At 42.0% G+C, this 24,776-nt stretch overlaps 1 non-coding gene and 1 pseudogene across 1 annotated transcript; one reads left to right on the forward strand and one right to left on the reverse strand.

The window, feature by feature from the left end:
* Window positions 1-216: 216 nt before the first annotated feature.
* Window positions 217-24,773, reverse strand: LOC101103953 (neurabin-2-like; annotated as a pseudogene).
* Window positions 17,960-18,031, forward strand: TRNAW-CCA (transfer RNA tryptophan (anticodon CCA)). Its single transcript has one exon. It is a non-coding gene; the product is annotated as a tRNA-Trp (tRNA).
* Window positions 24,774-24,776: the final 3 nt, after the last annotated feature.

Here is a 24,776-nt window from a genome sequence, read left to right on the forward strand (position 1 = left end):
AAAATTTTGCCCTTCAGTCAAAACTTTGGAATACTGTGTGTGTGAGTGGGGTGAGGCTGAATCTCTGGGATGTCAGTGCAAGGCTTCCAAGGTGCGGCCCTGGTAGGGCAGGAAATCTGTCTCTAGGCTGGTAGAGGGCAGGGTGAAGTATTGATGACAGGGGAGGGAGGACAATTGGAGTGGATTAATTATTGTCCAGTGAAGGGATGATTCCTGTTAAGTAGAATTGGAATTACTCAGTGTTTGCAAGTTTCCTTCCAGTTCCAAGATCTGAAAAATAAGGGAAAGAAGGAGTCAGGGTTAGGTATGGACATGGGCCCTGCCCCTCCAACCCTCCTGGAGGGGACATGACCTTGAGCTGCCAGTCAGCAGGATGACTTCTCTTTCTCCCTCCAGAATCCACAGGATGGGTGCTAGAGAGGGGCTGACTTGCAGGTGCCTCCTGCCCCTAGGGCACTCCTGGGCCTACTTCGTCCAGGAGCTTGTCCATCTCCTCCTTCCTTAGCAGCTCTGACTCCTCCAGAACCCAGTGCTATGCTGTCTTCTTTTTCAGGAAATTGGTCTCCTGCTGGTAGTCCTTGATGAGGCACTCAGCCTTGCTGTACTTGTGCTCTAGGGCCTGGTACTGGGCCTGGGCCTCCTGCAGGTGCTCACTCACAGCCTTGCATGGGCCCTGGGCTGTGACCCCATAGCCCTCCAACTTTTCCATGTGATCCTTTTTCTCCTTCACACTCTGTTCCTGCTGGGCCTTCTTCACCCACCAGTGCCCCTTCTGCTCCAGGCTCTGCAGTTTTCTTTTCAGCTGCTGGATCTGTATCTCAGTCACAGCATGCTAGATCTGGAACTCCTTGAACTTGTGCACAGCTTCTCAGGCTCCACAGGGGACAAGGCATCCTGGTTCTCTGCCAGCTGAACACCTTAATGGCCATGTTGCCACCTGGGAACATGAGGCTCAGCTCCTCAACCTCATTAGTGGCACACTCTCCCATCTCCTTGTTATCCTTCCCCTCCCCATGCTGGGCATATCTCTGCTCCATCATTTCCTGCTGCCATTGCACCTGTTTCCAGGGTCTGCTAAGTTAGCTGGGCCACCTCACCTAGCCACTCCTGGCCAATCATAAACTGCATGCAGCCCTTGGTGTTCCAGAGCATGGAGGCTACAAAGCTCTGGGTCACTCCCACCAGATTCATTCCATCCATCTCCATCAAGAGATCGTTCACCTGGATCCTGCTGTCCTGATGGACCACATTGCCGTCAGTCACGGTCTTGATGTACATGCCCACCTTCTCCAGGCCCATGTCTGTCCATGCCCCATGCCAACAATGCTGAGACCCAGGCCCTTGGCGTCCTCCCATTCCACAGGATACAGCTCCAACCTCTCCACCTGCTTCTCCAGATGTACTCAGCAGAGGCCACCATGGGATCCACGTCCTTGTTGCAATGATGGTCATCCTCGTTGGAGTAGGTGTTGAACACTTGAATGGGCTCCATGCTAAAATGGGTCTTCTGGTTCAGGGCTGGGTCCTTTCTCTCTGAGAGTCCTGGGATCTCCATGCACCTTGATTTGGCTCATAGAGGGGCTTCACTTCCTCCTCATCTTCTTCATTGTCCTCCTCCAGGGTATTGCCCCCAGGAGTCCTCCCCAGTCCCACTGTAGCCACTCACATCCACCAAGTCCTCCTTCTTGGACTCGTACCTCTTTGGGGATCATGTCCTGGCTCAGCCATCACCTACCCCTCTCTCAGAAACCACCAGGGTCACCACCTCCTCCTCGGGGGTTGCCTGGGCCTTCTGCCCCTCTGGCAGGGGCTGGCAGTAGTTTCCAAGGCACAGCCATTCTCCAGGGCTGCATGGGCTGTAACCTCCTCCTGGATCATTTCCGCAGGTGCCACTTCAGCCTCCAACTCCCTGCTGTCCTCCACCTCCACAGGTTTAATGAAGCCCCTCCTGGGGCTTGAGAGGCATTAGGCAGGGGCCACTCGGTGCTGCAGGGGCTGCTGTCATCCAGGCACACACTCCTGGGCAGGGACATTCCCCAATGGGATGGGCAGTAGCAGAGGAGGCTGAAACACCAGGGATCACCTGCTGACCAGCTTCAAGTTGACCTGGGGAGCCCCCTTGGCCCCTACCCTGGGCAGCCTAGACCCACAATGGAGGCCAGTCCTTGAGTCAGGCTCAAGGTCTTTATTTGGTTTATGTTTATAATTTTGATATTCTCTATTTGGTGATTGGAGAAGGCGATGGCACCTCACTCCAGTACTCTTGCCTGGAAAATCCCATGGATGGAGGAGCCTGGTGGGCTGCAGTCCATGGGGTTGCTAAGAGTCAGACACAACTGAGCGACTTCCCTTTCACTTTTCACTTTCATGCATCAGAGAAGGACATGGCAACCCACTCCAGTGCTCTTGCCTGGAGAATCCCAGGGACAGGGGAACCTGGTGGGCTGCCATATATGGGGTCACACAGAGTCAGACACGACTGAAGTGACTTAGCAATTTGGTGACACATCATTCTCCTGGGTTTCTCTAGTTCTTTTTTATGGTTTCCTCTAGCTCTTTGAGCATATATAAAACAATTAACTTAAAAATCTTCATCTAGTAAGTCCAATGCATGTGCTTTCTCAGTGCTATTAATTTCCTCTTTTTTTTCTCCCTATGAATGTGACTTTTCTCCCTATGAATGCAGGCTTCCCTGGTGGCTCAGATGGTAAAGAAACTGCCTGCAATGCAGGAAGCCCAGGTCGATCTCTGGATCTGGAAGATCCCCTGGAGAAGGAAATGGCTGCCCACTCCAGTATTCTTGCCTGGAGAATTCCATGGACAGAAGACCCTGGCAGGCTACAGTCCATGGGGTTGCAAAGGGTCAGACACAACTGAGCATCTAAGACTTTCACTTTCATAAATGTGACCTACTTCATTGTTTCTTTCCATAACTTGTCCTTTTTGTTGTTGAATACTGAATTTTGAATATTATAATGTGGTGACTCTAGAAATGAAAGTATTTCTCTCCTCAGGATTTATTTCCTGCTTCCTGTATATGTTTTGTTGAATGTGTCCTCTGAAGTCTCTGTTCTATTAGCCTGTGGTCAGCTAGTGATTTAACAGAGATGTCCTTAAACTCTCAGAGTTGAAAGAAGGATAGTAAAAGGAGAAAAGGAAAAATCTACTCTGGTCTTTATAGATTAGTTCTGTGTCAAGACACTCCTTTAATTCTTCAGTTCAGTCACTCAGTTCAGTCACTCTTTGCAACCCCATGAATTGCAGCACGCCAGGCCTCCCTGTGCATCACCAACTCCCAGAGTTCACTCAAACTCATGTCCATTGAGTTGGTGATACCATCCAGCCATCTCATCCTCTGTCAACCCCTTCTCCTCCTGCCCCCAATCCCTCCCAGCATCAGGGTCTTTTCCAATGAGTCAACCCTTTGCATCAGGTGGCCAAAGTACTGGAGTTTCAGCTTTAGCATCAGTCCATCCAGTGAACACCCAGGACTGATCTCCTTTAGGATGGACTGGTTGGACCTCCTTGCAGTCCAAGGGACTCTCAAGAGTCTTCTCCAACACCACAGTTCAAAAGCATCAATTCTTCGATGCTCAGCTTTCTTCACAGTCCAACTCTCACATCCATATATGACCACTGGAAAAACTATAGCCTTTAATTCTTTTTACATTCCATTTACAACTCTGGTTTAGTCTTTACTCTCCCCTTGCTATGAGCCTAAAGATCAGTGGGAAGTAAACATTCAGGGCTTTCTCAGGTGTTTTCTGAGATATGACCAGCTATGGGCATGGGTTGTTATTGCTCAGTTGCTAAGTTGTGTCCGACTCTTTGCGACCCCATGGACTGCAGCATGCTAGGCTTCCCTGTCCTTCACTATCTCGTGAGTTTGCTCAAACTCATGTCCATTGAGTTGGTGATGCCATTCAACCATCTGATCCTCTGTTGCCCCCTTCTCCTCCTGCCCTCAATCTTTCCCAGCATCAGGCTCTTTTCCAATGTGTGGGCTGTCTGCATCAGATGGCCAAAGTATTAGAGCTTCAGCTTCAGCATCAGTCCTTCTAATGAATATTGAGGGTTGATTTCCCTTATTGAGGACTGACTGGTTTGATCTCCTTGCAGTCCAAGGGACTCTCAAATCTTCTCCAACACCACAGTTTAAAGCATCAGTTCCTCTTCACTCAGCCTTCTTTATGGTCCAACTCTCACATCTGTACATGGCTACTGGAAAAACAATAGCTGTTACTAGTCAGACCTCTGTTAGCAGTGATGTCTCTGCTTTTTAATATGCTGTCTAGGTCTGTTATAGGTTTTCTTCCAAGGAGCAAGAATCTTTTAAATTTGTGGCTGCAGTCACCATCCACAGTGATTTTGGAGCCCAAGCAGATAAAGTCTGTCATTGTTTCTATTTCTCCCCCATTCTATTTGCCATGAAGTGATGGGATAAAGGGATGCTATGATCTTAGTTTTTTGAATGTTGAGTTTTAAGCCAGCTTTTTCATTCTCCTCTTTCACTTTCATCAAGAGGCTCTTTAGTTCTTCTTCGCTTTCTGCCGTAAGGCTGGTGTCATCTGAAGTTATCAATATTTCTCCCAGCAATCTTGATTCCAGCTTGAGCTTCATCCATCCAGCCTGGCATTTGCATGATATACTCTGCATATAAGTTGAATAAGCAGGGTGACAATATACAGCCTTGGCGTACTCCTTTCCCACGTTTGAACCAGTCTGTTGTTCCATGTCCGGTTCTAACTGTTGATTCTTGACCTGCATACAGGTTTGTCAGGGGGCAGGTAAGGTGGTCTGATATTCCCATCTCTTAAAAAATTTTCTACAGGTTGTTGTGATTCACACAAAGACTTTAGCCTTATCAATGAAGCAGATGTTTTTCTGGAATTCGCTTGCTTTTTCTATGATCCAATGGATGTTTGCAATTTATCTCTAGTTCCTCTGCCTTTTTTCAATCTAGCTTGTGCATCTGGAAGTTCTCGGTTCACATACTGTTGAAGCCTGCTGCTGCTACTGCTAAGTCGCTTCAGTTGTGTCCAACTGTGTGCGACCCCACAGATGGCAGCCCACCAGGCTCCTCCATCCCTGAGATTCTTCAGGCAAGAACCCTGGAGTGGGTTGCCATTTCCTTCTCCAATGCATGAACGTGAAAATTGAAAGTGAAGTCGCTCAGTTGTGTCCAACTCTACGTGACCCCATGGACTGCAGCCTATCAGGCTCCTCCGTCCATGGGATTTTCCAGGCAAGAATACTGGAGTGGGGTGCCATTGCCTTCTCCAACTGTTGAAGCCTAGCTTGAAGGACTTTCAAAATTACCTTACCAGCATGTGAAATGAGCACAATTGCACAGCAGTTTGAACATTCTTTGGCATTACCTTTCTTTGGGATTGGAATGAAAACTGACCTTTTCCAGTCCTGTGGCCACTACTGAGTTTTCCAAATTTGCTGGCATATTAAGGGCAGCACTTTCACAGCATCATCTTTTAGGATTTGAAATAGCTCAACTATAATTCTGTGGGGGGCGCTCCGCAGAAAGAGAGAGGGAGTGGAACTTCCCTCAGCAAAGCCAAGGGGTCCCGAACAGAGATGAACCTGCTGTCCGCCAACCCAGCCCCTCGGGGAGCGAGAGACAATCAGACGCGACAGGGGTTCCGCCTGAGCAGTTCTGCTTTATTGCCACAAACTCTTGGTTTATATAGGCAAGCAAGAGGGTTCTGTGAGGGACCGCCCATAGTTGCACCAATCACGTTAAATGTCAAATTATAATATGCCATAGTTACACCAATCACGTTAAAGGTCAAATTATAATATGCCATAGTTACACCAATCACTTTAAAGGTCAAATTATAATATGCATATAAGGTCAAGTCGTCATGAGCTTAACAGGAGTCTGTGGTAATCACGCACTGTCCACGTGTACGGAAGCCAAGAGAGCCAATCAAAAACTTTAACATAGACCACTCCCTTATCTCTTCCGCCGGACGCCATCTTGGCTTCCAACCGCAAAAGCTAGCCCCCTTTTTTTTAAGGTTTCCCACGTAGGGCCCCACAGAATTCCATCACCTCCAATAGCTTTGTTTGTAGTGATGCTTCCTAAGACCCACTTCACTTTACGCTTTCACACTCCAGGATGTCTGGCTTTAGGTGAGGTGATCACACCATCATGGTTATCCAGGTATTAAGACTTTTTTTTTTTTTTTTTTCCTTTTTACAGTTCTTCTGCGTATTCAGAAATGGTAATGATGTAACAGAAGCAGAAGGGCATGGCATGGCTTTTCACCTCTTTTTTTTTAAGTGGATGCTTTTGAAGGCCCTATTTCCCAAAGTTGTTCCCTCCCTCAGCTTTTCCTCCCAGACTTTTAGCATGCATATTTTCTGATGAAATTGTACTCTTTTGCCACAGATAACAACAATTTGTTCATTTACCTTTCAGTATTTTCCAGGAATGACCTCTATTTAGCTACTTTTCCAAACTGAGATTGTTCTGAGTTAAGAAAAATAAAGGCAATGCCTGCTCTGTTCCTTCCAGAACCAGATACCCACAAGAGGAACACAGGCTGTCATCAAGACAATCACTGCACCTGGGAGGAGTTTGGAGCAAGGCTAAGTTAAAACTAAAAAGTTCTCCTACCATGTTAAAATGGACTTTTTCCCGATTCATCATTCACTTGGTTGCTGCAATCCTTTGACTACTTTCCAGAGTTCTGACGAAATTGATTCAGACAACTTTGCTTAGTTTTCTTTTGGTGTTTCCAAGAAGTAATAGGTGCTTGAAGCCTCCTACTTTTCCATTTTCACTAACATCTGAAAATCTTTTTTCTTTAATTATTTAGTTTATTTTAATTGGAGGATAATTACTTTGCAATATTGTGGTGATTTTTGCCATACATCAACATGAATCAGCCACTGGTACACATGTGTCCCCCCATCCTGAGCCTGCCTCCCCCCTCCCTTCCCACCCCATCCCTCTGGGTTGTTCCAGAGCACTGGCTTTGGGTGCCCTGCCTCATGCATAGAACTTGCACTGGTCATCTATTTTACATATGGTAATATACATGTTTCAGTGCTATTCTCTCAAATCATATCACCTTTGCCTCTCCCACATAGTCCAAAAGTCTGTTCTTTACATCTGTGTCTCTTTTGCTGCCTTGCATATAGGATAGTCATTACCGTCTTTCTAAATTCCATATATATGCATTAGTATATTGTATTGGTGTTTCTCTTTCTTATTTCACTCTGTATAGGCTCCAGTTTCATCCACCTCATTAGAAAGGACTCAAATGTGTTCTTTTTTATAGCTGAGTAATATTCCATCATGTATACGTACCACTACTTCCTTATCCATTTGTCTGCTGATGGACATCTAGGTTGCTTCCATGTCCTAGCTCTTGTAAACAGTGCTGCAAAAAACATTGAGGTTACATGTGTCTCTTTCAATTCTGGTTTCCTCAGTAACACCTGAAATTCTTAATAATATTTGGACTATGACTCTCCCACTTTCCTTTTGTACTGGGCCCTGCAGGTTAGGTTTGCCCCTAAAAACTTCTAACCATTTTAACAATTTTTCTGCCTCTTATACTTGTCACTATAGAGCATTCTTATAAGTAAGTCCATGCAGGCATCTTTCCCTGGTACTAGATTAGTACTCAACTGAGAATCATCACAACTATGACAATGAATGCCCTCAGTAATAGTGTGGATAATATCAACAATATTTATTCTTATGTCCAAGACAAATTTTGGGAATTTTTAACGTATCTTCTGAAACTAAAGGGTAACCCTCAACTGAATTTGCTTACTCCAACTAGGATCCTGAATATCCCCTCAAGGAATGAGGATTTTTAATTTAACACTATGATATGACTTTATAGATCAGCTTTCATAGGCCTCTGTCTTCAGCAACTTCCCAGTGAATTCTTTTATGTAATTGATAATCCTAGACACTTCAAATAAAAGAAAGTCTTATCCTCCTGATTGTTCATCTAACTCCATACCACACTTTCTTCCCTCCTTCTCCCCAAAATATTCAAAGGCTCAAATTTTTCTTTGAGTGTCTCCAGCCTTTTCATTATCTTAGTCACAACCAGTGACTACCACCACCATCACCAGCAACAAATTATTGCATGAGATAGATTGATTTCTACTCCACTTTGTATCAATCAAGATACTTTCAGCTGAAAATAGGAGAAAACCAACTCAAAGGCCCTACATGATGAGGAAATTTAGTATCTCATATACCAAAGTCTTCAGAGATAAGATGGTTTCCGCACTGGTCAACTGAGTGATTCATGACATTATGAAAGACCCAAATTCTTTCTGTATTTCTGCTATGTTATTGTTACTCAGTTGGTTTGTCTTCTAAAACTGACTTTCATCATGACCCCATAATAACTGCGACCAACATACGCATAGCATGTAGATGGCAATATCCCAAAATAGAAAAAGGGTTTTCTCCTCAATCTTGGTAAGCCCAGAGAAATTGTACCCAGAAAACACTTTCTTAAACCAATCACTGACCAAGGAAATGAAGTTACCATGATTAGTTTAGACTAAGCAAAATTTATTCCAGTTTCTTAAGGAATACACACTGTTCTCCATAGGGGCTGTACTAGTTTGCATTCCCACCATCAGTTTAAGAGGGTTCCCTTTTCTTCACACCCTCTTCAGCATTTATTGTTTGTAGACTTTTTAATAGCAGCCATTCTGACAGGCATGAGATGGTACCTCATTGTGGTTTTGATTTGCATTTCTCTGATAATGAGTGATGTTGAGCATCTTTTTCTGTGTTTGTTTGCCATCTGTATGTCTTCTTTGGAGAAATGTCTGTTTAGTTCTTTGGCCCATTTTTTATTGAATCATTTATTTTTCTGGAATTCAGCTGCAGGAGCTGCTTGTATATTTTTGAGATTAATTCTTTGTCAGTTGCTTCATTTGTTATTATTTTCTCCCATTCTGAAGGCTGTCTTTTCACCTTGTTTATAGTTTCTTTCGTTGTGCAAAAGCTTTTAATTTTAATTAGGTCCCATCTGTTTATTTTTGCTTTTATTTCCATTACTCTGGGAGGTGGGTCATAGAGGATCCTGCTGTGATTTATGTCGGAGTGTTTTGCCTGTGTTTTCCTCTAGGAGTTTTATAGTTTCTGCTCTTACATTTAGATCTTTAATCCATTTTGAGTTTGTTTTGGTGTATGGTGTTAGAAAGTGTTCTACTTTTATTCTTTTACAAGTGGTTGACCAGTTTCCCCAGCACCCACTTGTTAAAGAGATTCTCTTTTCTCCATTGTATATTCTTGCCTCTTTTGTCAAAGATAAGGTGTCCAAGGGTACGTGGATTTATCTCCAGGCTTTCTATTTTTACAATGAACAAAATCCTCTGGTGAGCATTTCCTTTTGTAGAGCATGAGCAAGAAATAAACTTTTGTTATACTAAGATACCGGAGAAGGCAACGGCAACCCACTCCAGTACTCTTGCCTGGAAAATCCCATGGATGGAAGAGCCTGGTAGGCTGCAGTCCATGGGGTCACTAAGAGTCGGGCACGACTGAGCGACTTCACTTTCACTTTTCACTTTCATGCATCGGAGAAGGACATGGCAACCCACTCCAGTGTTCTTGCCTGGAGAATCCAGGGACAGGGGAGCCTGGTGGGCTGCCGTCTATGGGGTCGCACAGAGTCAGACATGACTGAAGCGACTTAGCAGCAGCAAGAGCAGCAGCATACTAAGATACTTAAATTTGGGGTTTAACAACTTGTTACAATAGAACAATTAAACCTGTCCTGAGTAGTAACAGGTATAGTAACAGGGTGTATATTGTCACCCTGCCTATTTAACTTATATGCAGAGTACATCATGAGAAACCCTGGGCTGGATGAAGCACAAGCTGGAATCAAGTTTGCCAGGAGAAATATCAGTAACCTCAGATATGCAGATGACACCACCCTTATGGCAGAAAGTGAAGAAGAACTAAAGAGCCTCTTGATAAAAGTGAAAGAGGAGAATGAAAAAGTTGGCTTAAAGCTCAGCATTCATAAAACTAAGATCATGGCATCTGGTCCCATCACTTCATGGCAAATAGATGGGGAAACAGTGGAAACAGTGTCAGATTTTACTTTTTTGAGCTCCAAAATCACTGCAGATGGTGATTGTAGCCATGAAATTAAAAGATGCTTACTCCTTGGAAGGAAAGTTATGACCAACTTAGACAGCATATTAAAAAGCAGAGACATTACTTCATAAACAATGGTCCATCTAGTCAAAGCTATGGTTTTTCCAGTAGTCATGTATGGATGTGAGAGTTGGACTATAAAGAAAGTGGAGCACTGAAGAATTGATGCTTTTGAACTGTGGTGTTGGAGAAGACTCTTGAGAGTCCCTTGGACTTCAAGGAGATCCAACCAGTCCATCCTAAAGGAGATCAGTCCTGGGTGTTCATTGGAAGGACTGATGCTAAAGCTGAAACTCTAGTACTTTGGCCACCTGATGTGAAGAGTTGACTCATTGGAAAAGACCTTGATGCTGGGAGGTATTGGGGGCAGGAGGAGAAGGGGTTGACAGAGGATGAGATGGCTGGATGGCATCACTGACTCAATGGACATGAATTTGAGTGAACTCTGGGAGTTGGTGATGGACGGGAGGCCTGGCATGCTGTGATTCTTGGGGTCGCAAAGAGTCAGACACAACTGTGCAACTGAAGTGAACTGAAGTGATTCTTGAATGTTCCTGAAAAGATAAGGACCATATCATACTATTTGTACTGTTCTAAATTCTATTCATGGATGGAGTAAACTTTACCTCTAGCTCATAGCTTACCTTTAAAAAGAAAAAAAAACAACTATTGTTTTGAATTATGGAAATGTGATAAAACATTTACAGGAGACTTCGAAAATACAGAACAGAGTTACATATAGTTTCACTGTGTGTGTGTGTGAGGGGGTGGTGTGTGTTAGTCACTCAGTTGTGTCTGACTCTTTGCAACCACATGGACTGTAGTCCATCGGGCTCCACTTTCCATGGAATTCTACAGGGAAGCATGCTGAAGTGGATTGCCATTCCCTTTTCCAGGGAATCTTCCCAACTCAGGGATTGAACCCGGATCTTCCACATTGCAGGCAGATTCTTTACCATCTGAGCCACCTGGGAAGACATAGGTCCACTATATATTACAATTATTTTTTTAAGTAGATAAATTAAGATTTTTAGTTGGAGTTTCAATATCAAACTTTCAAAAAATAATAGAATGAATATACAGAGAAGTAGAGGGCTATAGTAGACCCCAAAAGCTCTGTGAACTAATTCAACATAAGTAAGACATAGAATTTTCACACAACAGTAGGATACAAATTCTATTCAAGTTCCCATAGACTATAAACTAGGAGACACTGGAACATAGGGGCATAAATTAAGGTGCAAAAGTTTCGTGGTCTAAAGGTGTTGAAATTATAGAGTCTGTTCTCTTATCACTGTGGAATTATGTTAGAAATCAATATCAAAATATATTTGAAAATAACCCACATATTTTCAAGTACAATGTGACATTTACCAAGAGAGATCTTTGACTTAGCTGTCAAAAGCCTCAGTAAAGTTAGACTGAAAAAAGCACAGAGGGTGATTACAGAGAAGAAAACATTTAAATGAGAAGTTAATATCAAAAATGAGAAATTAATGTTAAGGATATTTTAAACAAAATCCTATGTATTTGGAAATTAAATGCCCACTTTTAAATGATGGGTGTATCTAAGAAGCTGTAACAAGGAAAGTTTAAAAATACTTGTAATAGAATGAAAATGAAAAGAGAATTAACCAGAATATGTTTCATGTAGCTGAAGCTGCCCAATACAATTAAATATACTGTGGAGTTTTAAATAAGGTATAAAAACAAATACTGGACACTAGTATAAAATTTTGTACAATTTGAACAAAATTTGTAGTTAGTAATACTGTGCTGCTGTGCTTGTGCTGTGCTTAGTTTCTCAGTCATGTCTGATTCTTTGTGACCCCAGGGACTGCAGCCCGCCAGGCTCCTCTGTCCATGGGGATTCTTAAAGCAAGAATACTGGAGTGGGTTGCTATGCCGTCCTCCAAGGGGTCTTCCCAACCCAGGGATTGAACCCAGGTCTCCTATATTGCAGGTGGATTCTTTACTGACTGAGCCACCAGGGAAGCCCATGAATTTATCACTTGTTAATTTCTTGGTTGTTTTTTTTTTTTTTTTTTTTTAAACAGCATAGTATTTCTTTATATTCCCAAAACTGGATTAGAAGTTTCCTTTCTCTCTTCTCCTTCTGGGACCCCTATAATATGAATGCTGGTGCATTTAATATTGTCCCAGAGGTCTCAGGCTGTCTTGGTGCATATAAGATTTTGCTTGTGCCCTCCAAGAGTAGTCTCTTCCCCATGCTATGGAAGTCCTATAATCAAATCCCACTGGCCTACAAAGTCAGATTCCCTGGGGATTCCCGGTTCATTTGCCAATTGCCCAGGCTGAGAAGCCTGATGTGAGGCACAGAACCTTCACAACAGTGGGAGAACTTCTTTGGTATTACTGTTGTCCAGTTCACAAGTGGCCCACCGAGGTATGGGATTTGATTTTATCGTGTTTGGGCCCCTCCTATCATCTCACTGTGGCTTCCTCTTTGTCTTTGGATGTGGGGTATCTTTTTTTGGTGGGTTCCAGTGTCCTCCTGTCAATGGTTATTCAACAGTTAGTTACAATTTTGGTGCTCTTGCAGGAGATGAGTGCATGTCCTTCTACTCTGCCATATTGAGCCATAGAAAAAGCTCATAGTTTGCCTTTTAAAATTACTTTACTTATTGTTGATTTTGAGTCATGTGTATGTGTGATGATAGTATTCTGATTATGTTTTAAAAGGGGAGACTTTAAAAATAAATAAATAAAAGGGGAATATTTGCTTTTTGTACATATGGATACATTCCCAAATATTTACAGATGAAATAATAAAATTTCTTGAATTTGCCTCAAAATAACCCAAAGGTTGGAATAGGGCAGAGGGAATGAGAAGGATGAATAGAGATATGGAAGAACTAAGATTGGCTGTGACTTGAAAATTGTTAAACTAGGTGATGGGATTCATCTGATGCTCTCTCTGTGTTTCCATAAATTTAGTGAGTAATCACTAACATGTTCTAAACTCAGTTCTTTGTAAACCTTTCCCCACTCTTCTCCAAGAGTCTCCTATGCTACATTACTTCAGTTGTGTCTGACTCTTTGCGACCCCATGGACTGTAGCCCAGTAGGCTCCTCTGTCCATGGAATTCTCCAGGAAAGAATGCCGGAGTGGGTTACCATGCCCTCCTCCAGGGGATCTTTCCAACCCAGGGATTGAACCCATGTCTACTGCATCTCCTGCATTGCAGACAGATTCTTTACCGCTGAGCCACCAGGGAAGCCCAAGAGCCTTCTGACTGGGCATATTAGAAACTGCCTCATGCTGAGCAGGGTATGTGCTAGTCAGTTCATGGAGAATATAGAATACAACTAAATATACGGAGGTGCAATTGTCAACAATGAGCCAAAATACTAATGAGTTGAAAGTGTTCCCAGTGAATGTGGCACATCCTGTTCAGCCTGTAGAAACGGAGTTGTCCAATAGAGAAATGTTCACACCTGGTCTCCCCTAAATAACCCCTTCTACTCCTTAACCTTGTTATCTGCCCTTATGCCACAAACTCCCAATTCTAGTATGTTTTGGAAGGGAACACATGCCATTCATAGAATGATTGAAAAATGTTAGATAGTATCTGAGGATTTCAGTTAAAGATGGTAGACTAAATATCCTAGAAAACTCAAAAAAATTACATTAATGGGTTATTATGAAGGCATAAATCTACTAGAACTTAGAGGAAGAAGGAAACAGTGAAGCTGACTTTGCACATATGAAAAAGCTGAATCACAAGCATGGAGAAAACTGAAATCCCATTCACCCTGAGAAACCCCTGAAAAGGTCAGGAATTTGGTAACACTGAGTACTTCTAAAAGTCGGAATAAATATAGTGATAACAATGAAGGGTTGGTTGTCTAAATTTTATCTGAAATCAGTTAGATTCCTGGACCCCATGCCACAGAGCACAGCCAGTCAACTACCTTTCTTTTCCCTGGCCTAAAGATCAGTGATTTATTCCCTGGAGAGACTAATACAATTTTTGGACCAGGGAACCCAGACACAGTTGAAGTGAGGAGTATTATATTTAAAATAATATAATTAATTTATATGAAAGTTTACATAATAATAACAGCCACTTCATCCTACTCTCTGAGACTACTTCCATTTAGACTTACTACAGGGTAAAGTTTGGAAGACTTGCAAGGAATCTGAATACCTCAACAGAAAAGACTAAAAGATGCAGAGTTACCCAAAGAAACATGCAGACTTACCCAAAGAAATGGAGCAATCAGAACACTCTACAGTGTAAACTAGTCTTCAAGTCCCATCTACATGCACAGAGCTTTTAGCTTTCTAGTACTCAAATCTTAAATACAAATAGACAACCAAGAATCATCATTCACTTAAGAAAATAAAAATATGAATGATATGAAAGACAGAGACCAAAATAAAAAAGCAGAGGAAGTAATTTGGAGGAAACAGAGTCCATTCATGGAAATGGAAAGTTAAACCCAAGCATTCCATTTCTCTAACATTTCCTTAGCATATTTATTTCATAGTTCAGTCTTTCTCCTCTGGAATCCACTTGATCATGTTAGCAAAATCCTGAGCTGCCTCCAGATCTGGTGTGTGCTAGTGTTAAGGGAAGCACACTGACTGAAACTGCCCACTCTGGCCAGGCACCATAGTAACCATTTGCATGAGTTGTTTTACGACAGGAGGTCCTGGTAAGGAACACGGAACTAATAAGCCTCCACCAACCGGAAGAGTTCAGGAAAGGTCAAAAGGAGACACCACATGTCCGACCACCTCCCAGAATCCTCTCTGGCATCCATCTTGGCTGAACAAGGTGTGCACCACCAAGAAGGACTCTGAGTCAGAATGATTAGCTAAAGACAACCCGGAAACTAACCCCATCACCATAAAACCTGCAACTTCGAGCTATGTGGCAGAGCTGTTCTCCTGGGTTCCCTTACCCTACTGCTCTCCACCCGGGTGCTCTTTCCCAATAAAATCTCTTGCTTTGTCAGCACATGTGTCTCCTTGGACAATTCATTTCCGAGTGTTAGACAAGAGCCCAGTTTTGGGCCCTAGAAGGGGTCTCCCTTCCTGCAACAAATGGTGACTCTGGCGGGGACTCTTCTTTGCTGCAACTGACATCCTGACCACTCGGGGTACTCAGGGACCAGCTTCCCCACTGATGGACCAGATCCAGCAGCCACAACTGGGACCCTTTTGTTCCTGGTCTCCTCCTGTCATGGACAACTGGCCAGAGTGCCCCAACCGGTAAGGAACAAGAGACTTTATTGACCTCTCTTCCCTTCCCTCTCTCTTTCCTCTCCTTAACCTTTTCTATCCTTCCCCTTTTTTCTAGTCCCCCGGTCCTGGACACAGGAATCTGGTCAAAGGGCCTCAGCCTGAGCTGAAGATTGGAGACTGATCACCTCCTCTTGGCAGAGAACTTGAATTCTGGTTCTGTGCTGTTCTGGTTTCTGGTAGGGCCGAATTCCAGTCCTCCCTTCTCTGGAGGCCCAGGGTAAAATCCCATAATGTCTGGGTATTTGCAGGTGGCAGGAGACATGTGTAAGTCCACCCTTTTTGCCCCCCTCTCCTGCCTCCTCCCCCTTCTTCTTTCAACCTGGCTTCCTTTCCTCCCTTTGAAATCTTTGAAGACTTGGGATATTTTCATTGACTCTGTTAGTACTTGGATCTGAAGTTCTGTGTCTCTATGGGAGGTTTTCTGAGAGACTGCATTCTTGTATTTAAGGGAGTGTCTGATGAGGACTGCCAAGTCTATGTGTGTGTTTTAACTCTGTGTTCTGTGTTGTGACTTTTGACGGCCATTTTGCTTTGTCTGGCCACCATTTGGTTTATACCTGCCACCATTTTTTTAGAAGTTGATTTTCTTTCCCTGTACCTTGAGACCAGGGCTCTGGCTCTGTTCTCAGAAACACTTATCTAGACCATCTCTAACTACTAAAACTGAGCAAAAATTGGAAAAAGCCTTTAAAATTTTTATTTATTCCAACTGTTTTTTATACCCTAGTAAATTTTATATTTTAATATCTAATTTATGACTAAGCTTAGAAAATGAAGCTAGATCTTGCCTTGTGTCTGTCTAAGTATGTTTTGGTATGTCTTTGTCTCTGGGTAATATTTTTGAGGTTAATTTGTAAATGAGCTCTATTTAATTGGCTTAAAGAAAAGTAAGCACTTACAAATAAAATAATTCTAAATTAAACAATAAATTCCAGGTTCATGTGAACTGGGAAATATTCAGTATTAAATACCTGATATTAATGTTTGTTTGTTGACCTATCTAATACAGACATGTCTTAGAGTAATCAACATTAAGTAGAATCTTTTCATCGTACCTAGGTTTAATATATAAGTCAAATATTATCATATCTGTTACAAATTTGTCAACAAGGAAATTACCTTGAGTGAAGAAACTTCTAAAAAAATTTAAATGAGATATGAGCTTTCAGATAAACTCTATTAAAAGTAATTATGCTTTAGGATGGAGAAGGCAATAGCAACCCACTCCAGTACTCTTGCCTGGAAAATCCCATGGATGGAGAAGCCTGGTAGGCTGCAGTCCATGGGGTCGTGAAGAGTCTGACACTACTGAGCGACTTCACTTTCACGTTCATGCATTGGAGAAGGAAATGGCAACCCACTCCAGTGTTCTTGCCTGGAGAATCCCAGGACCGGGGGAGCCTGGTGGGCTGCCGTCTATGGGGTCACACAGAGTCGGATATGACTGAAGCAGCTTAGCAGCAGCAGCAGCAGCATGCTTTAGGAATATCTGTCTAAAAGACTCTCAAGATTGGGATAACTTGAATTTCTAAGGGTTGTGCTAAATGAAGTGTTGAAAGTCTATTGAATAGTTAGGTCATTTCCAAATAAGATTTTGAAACATTTACTACTAATCACTAATTACCTCTTACAGAGAAACTAAAGAGATTTGGGACTATAAATGAATAATGTTTGGTGCCATCCTAAAATATTCTAAGAAAGCAAGGGTTTTAGAAATTATCACTGATATTTATGCTCACCAATCTATAAAATGCTGATATAAAAGTTGTTCTTGGTTGCTAAAGGAAAGTAGGAAGTGTGTTTTCAGTTAAAAAAAAAAAAGGTATGAAAAAATACTAAAAAGAGTTATGCATGATCAGGATTTTCTAAAATTGGATTACAATTAGTTAGATAAATGGATTTTGTTAGGAATGACACAGCCATAGGAAAATTGGTTAGAGCCAACTAGGTCCAAGATGGCGGAGTTGACTTTCACTAGACCTTGAGCTGTATTTACACCCATTGTGACATATCAACAAGCTAAATGATATACCCATCAACATTGACTAAATCTGACCAAATGTTCTAAATCCTTTTAATTAATTTTTTTGACAAAACTTCCTAAATCGAATTCTTTTGAAGTTCATTTGACCTCTAGCTAACTTTGGGGGTGCTTCAGAGTGCCCCTGAAACATCCCAAAGAGAGATATTAAACTAATTGTGTTTATTTGGTTGGTTAAATTACATGAAAAATATAATAAAATGATAAATCCTCTCATGTTATAATGTATGGTAAAGGTACTAATATAGACATCCTAGAAATTATATGGAGTTCTTAGCATTCTGATGCGTCCTGGTATTCTAATGGAAAACCGGATGACTTCACAAAAGTTAACAAAAGGACTGAATGAACCAGCGATTATCCCTATAACTTTTATGGTTTCTATCTGAAAACTTATGGGTTTGAATGTTGTGTTTTCTGGGAGTAGGGAAAATCTTCCTCTCTAATTATGACAGTAATTTGGTAAAATTGGACTTCCCTGGTGGCTCAGAGGTTAAAGCGTCTGCCTCCAATGCAGGAAACCCGGGTTCGATCCCTGGGTAGGGAAGATCCCCTGGAGAATGAAATGGCAACCCACTCCAGTATTCTTGCCTGGAGAATCCCATGGACAGAGGAGCTTGGTAGGCTACAGTCCACGGGGTCACAAAGAGTTGGACACGACTGAGTGACTTCACTTCACTTCACTTCATAAACAAAACAATTATGTTTTCTCTCTATCTGACTCCTCCAGGAATTGGAACCTCTTAGGTTTCCAGTAAGTTTATTAAATGAGTTAGGAAGATTATCTCACTAACAGGTACAAAAATCTCAAGGAATTTTTGAGACCTTAAAAAGGGGAGAATTCACCTAGATTTGTTAGGTGAAACCTGTGATAAGCCTTTGGTGTGAGTTTCCCAGGCCTGTTTTATTTTAAAAATTCAGTCTGAGACTCTATAAATGAGTCAGCGAATCAAAAAGTTTATGATCAGTTCTGATTATATAAATCATCAAGCCAAAATTAGTGAAAGCAGGCCTATTTTGCAAACAAGCTAGTCTTAATTTGGTTGTATTTGATAAAAATGAGGATAATTTTAGGGAGAAAAAGATGTTTCAATAAGTGTTAAATCCCAGTTTGTTAATGGAGGTCTGCATCTAGTAAGACTCATTTCTTGAATAGCTCTTTGCTATTTGATATTAATATAAAATTTAATTGAATTCTTAAAGAACACCCTAAGTTTCTTTCTGAAGCTTATCTCAGTAATCTTTCTTTGAATGAAGATCAGATGCCTCATGACCTGCAACTAGGACTGGAAAAAGACATAATTTAAGGTACTGTCTCCAACCTGGATGGAAGGACCTTTTTATCAGGAGAAACTACACTACACCAGGATGAGAAGATGACGACATCAGAGGTAGACAGCTTGCCCAAGATCCTGAACCTGATTCGTATGACCATTTATAATGGTTTTTTTTGACTTCTTAGACCTTTGCATATAAATCACATGCTTTTCTATCATAGGCCTGATTGTATGCTAACTTTAGAAATCAACCCAATCGTTGAATTTGTGACAATTACCTGTGTCTAGTTCTGGGTTACCTTGGTAAGTTCTCTACTACAAGGTTCTAACTGGTTGGCCCTGAGAAAATGTACTTAAAAAAAATTATAGTCATATTCAGGTCACTATTGATATTACTAGATGGGATTCCATCACCGGGCCAATTAATAATGCCTGCTCTGACTCTGGCCATAAATTTGAGTTTTCTTCTATTACTCAAGCTCAATCAGAGCAACGAGCAAAGTTTCAGCAAAGGAAAAAAATCTCCCAAAATTATGGGATAGATTTATATAGATAACACCAGGCTATGGTAATTTAAGTTTAAAGTCTCCTCTATGTTGGAAACAATTAAATCATACTAAGGATAATCAGTCTAGTAACACTAGAAAACTGGGCTATGTGCCTTATAGACAGTGCCAATATATAATCTCCCTGGAAGATAAACATTCGTACAGAGTAGACTAAGTCAGATGACCAGGGATATACTGGGCTACATCCAATGGAAGTTCTTAAGTCTTACTTATGACTTTACTAATACTGCTGGCTATGTTATTCGTATTTCACCTGTTCTATAATATTGCTGTTTCTTACATTGCCAAATGTGTGACTGAGGCCTCTGATAAAATAATATGTATTCCCATATGAGATTGATGATGGTAATAGTGTAATTCTATATATGGGAGGAAGCAACAAGAGGGAATGTTTTCCTGGACCAAAAGGCTAGTAAGACAGGTGGTCCAGATAATTTTGGTTACTGTTTTATGGCCTAGTCCAGTAACAGCACATTGAGTGGCTTGTCAACAAAATCTTTGCCAAACCTGAGAATGGACATTCTCAGCACCATGGGATAAAATGGTCATGAAATGCCTCCCTCAAAATCATGGTTAAGTTTATGAGCAAAAAGGGGCTCTACCAACTGAAAACTGGTACTTGCCATCTACATCTACAAAGATTAAATCATGGCCACTGCAAATGCTGGCCTTCAACTCTCCTGAAAGGAATTCAGGGTGAAAATCAGGAATGAGGCACTCTGTACTCTGATAAAAACTGGCAGAACAGGCCTTCAGATAGTTAGATCTTTTCAGGAAAAGATTTTATGAGTCCCAATTCTTGCATCTTCTCATACCTAGAGAAATACTGACATCATTAATGGTGACATCTGCTTTGGCTATTAAGGAAAATTTTACAGTTAATTTACAGAAAATTTTACAGTCAAAATAGAGTAGCTATGATTAAGACATCCTGAGAAATAACTAGATGATACTATGGGTGTAATTTCAGACTAGACCTTGTATTGCTAAACACTTGAGTTTTCTGAGTCGTGTCAGGCTTGGATGCCACCATTCTCAAAACAATGTCTGTTAGAAGCTACTAACTGCAACCTTACTTTTTATAAAACTAGGCAACTGGCTACCTGGCTACAAGTCTCCCCAAAGTGCCAGGTCCAGACTGGGTTTCAGGCCTATTCTTCTAAAAAAATGAGATTTATTTTGTCTATTAAAATTCCAGTTATCACTCCTCCAGCTACTTCTAACTGGGTCTGTTACACCAACATGGCAGACCAAGGGATTGAGATTTTAATCATACAAGACTCAGATCTAGGACTTGGAACTCAGGAATACTTCCAATTCAGTGTCTATTCTCTAAGCTGAGGCAGTCCTATGCCACATTTTGACAGGAAGTTATCACAGTCATAGTTGCCCAGTTCCCTAAATTAAAACTGAGCAGGACTCTGTGGGGCTCTGGAGTACAAATCTGCTCTGTGTTCTCCATTTCTTGTCTGTAGGATATAGGCCTCATTCAGCCTTCTTGACCTTCCCTGAGTTCCAAAAGGTGGATTCAAATAATTGCTAATCGGGGAAGGGAGGGGATACAGAAACAGGAGAAACAATCAAATGGTGGTACAGCCTTGAGACAGGGTCCTGGTTCCTACTCAAAAAAAAAAAAAAAAAAAAGGCATAACAGTGTCTTTGAGTTCTTCTACAGAACTGGGGCCCCCACCCAGGTGGAGGATGGTAACTTCAGACTGAACACAAGATTCCTGGAGCACAGCTCTGTTGTCTCACCACCAACCAATCAAAAAAAGTCACAAACCCTGCAGCCCTCACCCCAAATGTTGCCTTCTGTTTCTGGGGAACAGTGATGACCATCCTGTTAGGTTTCCTGTTTGGCCCCTGTCTATTTCATCTCTGAGAGGATCCAACAGTTTCAAACTAAATTGCCGTTATTACAAGGGTGAATGCTGGTTTCAGGCAAAACAAAACAAAAAACCTTGACTTAGATCAGGTAGAGAGAGACTTCTGCTCTTCTAGGCAGGCCTACGACCATGCACAGCAGGAAGAAGTTACAGAAGAAAGAGACCTCCATCCCAATTCCCAAGAGGTATCTTGAGTATAAAGTCTCTCAGGGGGGAGTTGTTAGGGGAAGCACACTGGCTGAAATCATCCACCCTGGCCAGGCACCATAGTAACCATTTGCATGAGTTGTTTTACGACAGGAGGTCCTGATAAGGAACATGGAATTAATAAGCTACCACCAACCAGAAGAGTTCAGGAAAGGTCAAAAGGAGACACCACATGTCCGACCACCTCCCATAATCCTTCTCTCTGGCATATATCTTGGCTGAACAAGGCGTGCACCAACAGGGAGGACTCTGAGTCAGAATGATTGGCTAAAGAAAACCCGGAAACTAACCCCATTACCATAAAACCTGGGACTGGAAGCCATGTGGCAGAGCTGTTCTCCTGGGTTCCCTTACCCTATTGCTCTCCACCCGGGTGCCTTTCCCAGTAAAATCTCTTGCTTTGTCAGCACATGAGTCTCTTCGGACAATTGATTTCTGAGTGTTAGACAAGAGCCCAGTTTTGGGCCATGAAAAGGGTCCCCCTTCCTCCAACACTAGGGTCTTCTTACCTCTACTAAAATGCTTCTGTGTGTGCCTTAACTCTCTCAGTTCAGTTCAGTTGCTCAGTCATGTCCGACTCTTTGTGACCCCATAAACCACAGTATGCCAGACCTCCCTGCCCAACACCAACACCTGGAGCCCACCCAAACCCATGTCCATTGAGTCAGTGATGCCATCCAACCATCTCATCCTCTGTCATCCCCTTCTCCTCCTGCCCTCAATCTTTCCCAGCATCAGGGTCTTTCCAAATGACTCAGCTCTTCACATGAGGTGGCCAAAGTATTGGAGTTTCAGCTTCAACATCAGTCCTTCCAATGAACACCCAGGACTGATCTCTTTTAGAATGGACTGGTTGGATCTCCTTGCAGTCCAAAGGACTCTCAAGAGTCTTCTCCAACACCACAATTCAAAAGCATCAATTCTTCGGCGCTCAGCTTTCTTTATAGTCCAACTCTCACATCCATACATGACCGTGGAAAAACCATAGTCTTGACTAGACAGACCTTTGTTGACAAAGTAATGTCTCTGCTTTTTAATATGCTATCTAGATTGGTCATAACTTTTCTTCCAAGGAGCAAGTGTCTTTTTGCCGCGGCCAGCACAAGCAAGAGTTGCACCTGCACAGGGAGAGAACGGAGCGTCCCCGCTAAGAAAAATAAGAGAGAGACAAAAGATGGGGTTGAGAGGATCAGCCCAAAATGGCTGATACCTTGCTTTATTGTGCTGCAGTATATATAGGGTAAAGTACATGACTTATGACATTCACAAGGTTGTTTTTAATCTCAAGATACAATCACTAGACCCTTACCATTGTATACAGAACACAATCAGATAATCTATCTTCTATGAAGTATACATAATAAGATAATCTATCTTCTAGGACAGGTTGCAGGAACTGGACATCTTGAAGCCTTAAGGGCTATAAAAATTCTTGAGGGTGGCGGGACAGGGAGCTTAGGAACATGTCCTAGGGCTCGGCATACCTGCCGAGGAGCTCCCAAGACTTAACCCTTCACGGGTCGTCCCCCGCAACTCCCCTCTCTTTATTTTTTTAAAAGCTCCATAAGATGCCGGTGCTGCAACATGTTTTTATGTATTAAAACTCTCATATGTAGAAATTCCTTAACAATACTGTGAATAAGACAAGGAGCTAAACAAATTATGATAAGCACAACAGTCAGAACCGCGCCCACAGCAATTATGCTTCGCCACAGTGAATGAAGGCTAGGGAAGTTAGAAAATAAATTTTGTAAAAAATTGTTGACAGTATCAGCTATATTCAGTGTAGCTTTTGGAGAATTTTCAATATCAAGAATTTCATTATGCAATTGCAAAAGATCTAGAGAGACATTAGTATTAAACCAAATTCCTTGTAGATGTTTTTTCACCTTATCCCACGGAAAGTCAGATGCATTATAAGCCTTTTTTGTAACACAAATCCATTTATAATTAGCATGACATTGAATTTTCATGCGAAAACTAATGCTCTGAACTTGTTCTCCTAAAACTCTAACCACATCATATAAAGCTGATAATCTATCTTCCATTTTTTAATCTATATCTTCTTGTGTTCCCATTACTTTAGTAACATTATATGACAAGGAATCTACAGTATGAGCAGCTTGAATGGATTGTGCTAAAGATACAGAAGCGGTAACAGCAGTTGCTATAAGGGTGATTAAAGATACTATACCCAGAACAATCAGGCTCACACTTTTTTTAGTATGGCTAAGAGCCGTGTTAATGCGCTGTAACAATTCTAAAGCAGTCTCATCATACCAATCTTCAGTTATTTCAACAGGTAACATTACAAAAGCAGGTTGTTTTACAGTTATAACTTGTTCTCCTTTTCCAACACCCCTAATGCAATTAGTAAGTATGCAATTAGAACAATTTAAATGATAAATATTCATTGACAATGTTATTTCTGCATGGCCTTGTAACAACATGAATGGGTAAGGAACACAAGCTCGGGGATATAAAAACCCCGTAACTCCTACATTACCATATTTACTCCCACTAACATTGGGTTGTAAATATAGACTATTGCCATGACCAAAAGCAGCCAAAAGTTTCCACAGTTCTGTTTGGTATGTATGAGCAGTGTTTACAGAGAGAATGGGTGGATGCTGTCCTCGATATTCGGGGAAATCAGGTGTTCCTCCAGGTGCCCAGTCCCATAAAAGGGTGGTATTGGCATTGTTGATGTTATACACCGATGCAATTCGTGCTCGACATAAAGTCCAAGGAGTGTCTATTCCTATGGCGATGCTTAAATGTTTGTCACAAAACGGAATGTCGAGAGGTCCGGTTCCGTCACGGTACGATCTTTTTCCGGTTTTTTCATCAATGCCTGAAATAGTCACTCGAGGGTAGGATATATCAGCTGACACCTGTATACAGTGAGGATGCTGTAATTGATAAGAAAAGCACATAGGATATTGCGTAGTAAGACCATAAAAGGAGATATTGGCTTGCTGAGGAGAAATGTGAATGTCTGATTTTCCTCCTAAAAGACTTGTATCATTGACATATACAGGTACTGTTTCTTTATCCCATCCTAAGGATTGAATCATAGGCGGATCAGGAATGTATGCCCAAAAAGCCGCAGCCGCCCCGTTTTGTATCCGCTGTAACAATAATAATAACATGATCAGTATTTTTGCAGGCGTCGCTGGAGGTTGTACATGAGCCTCATTCCAAGCATATCGCATCAACGCCTCAATCTGCCTCTGGGTAGGCAGCTCACTCGTGGGCTCGCTCAGTGTCATGCGATGCATTTGGTATGTCAGGGAGTTCCTCCGCCGCGCGTACCAGCCTTTCCGGAATCCAGCGCGGCGCTTCGGCATCCT

Source organism: Ovis aries, chromosome X (assembly GCF_016772045.2).
Source record: "Ovis aries strain OAR_USU_Benz2616 breed Rambouillet chromosome X, ARS-UI_Ramb_v3.0, whole genome shotgun sequence".
Taxonomy (NCBI): domain Eukaryota; kingdom Metazoa; phylum Chordata; class Mammalia; order Artiodactyla; family Bovidae; genus Ovis; species Ovis aries.